This window comes from Ptychodera flava, chromosome 21 (genome assembly GCF_041260155.1).
Source record: "Ptychodera flava strain L36383 chromosome 21, AS_Pfla_20210202, whole genome shotgun sequence".
Lineage (NCBI taxonomy): Eukaryota > Metazoa > Hemichordata > Enteropneusta > Ptychoderidae > Ptychodera > Ptychodera flava.
The window spans coordinates 4,755,982-4,757,045 of NC_091948.1; positions in this window are offsets into that span (position 1 = coordinate 4,755,982).

Consider the following 1,064-nt stretch of genomic DNA (forward strand, 5'->3'; position numbering starts at 1 on the left):
TTCACTTTGGAAAAAAATGGTAGGAAAATTTATAGTAAATTGCAAGCATGGCAAACGAGAAATTTATTTCGTTTGACGGCAAATACCGATCCCCTCCTCGAGATCAAATGTCGGCAAATATGACCACAGTCGTTTGGAGAGCTATTCAGCGCTGGGACGGGGTCCAGACACTTCGCACCAAAACCAGTTCGCCCCACACAACTTCGTCCCAAAACCATTTCGCACCAAAACCACCTCGTCCCAAGTACTACCTCGTCCAACGCCACTTCGCCCCAAGTACCACCTCGTACTTAAACCACTTCACTAAAGTATAGTTCCGTCAACTCGTCCTAAAACAGGCTAAAACATCGATGCCACGATGTATCATAACGTTGTTTTTACCTACAACTTGGCTACCACGAACCATTTATTCTTCCATGAAACCATACGGTATATTAGAAAAAAAAGAAACACGCAAAGTACTAAATGGTACATTTCAGGTGCCGTGCGCGGTATTGCACGATGCGATGTCATTTTCTCGTAGGCCCTAATGTGTACAATTTCAAGATTTCAGTCCTGGGATGATAGAAAGGTGATTAAAACTTCACTGGCAGTGGTCGGTTATTTTCAGCTTTTAACGGTTAGCGATAAATTGGAGAGTGAAGTGGCATTGTTTTTGGGGCGCAATGGGTTTTGGGCGACGTGATTTTTGGGGCGAAGAGGTTTTGGTACGAGGTTGTTTTGGTGCGAAGTGGTTTTGGTGCGAAATGGTATGGGACGAGATGGTATGGTGCGAAGTGGTTTTGGTGCGAAGTGTCTGAGACTATTCGCCCCATAGACGAGTGTGCAGAAGCGAGAAATACCCCGCTTCTGCACACTCGTCTATGGGGCGAATAGTCCCAGCGCTGAATAGCTCTCCAAACGACTGTGATATGACGGACAACAAAGTGATTTTTACTTCCTCTTTCTTTTTATTGTAAGCTTATGGTCCACCGACCCATTTCTGCCGCTGACTGATATAGTCGTCGGAACTGCCACAGGCTCTTGACTTAGTGCAAGCGAACCGCTAGCCGTCACTGATGACG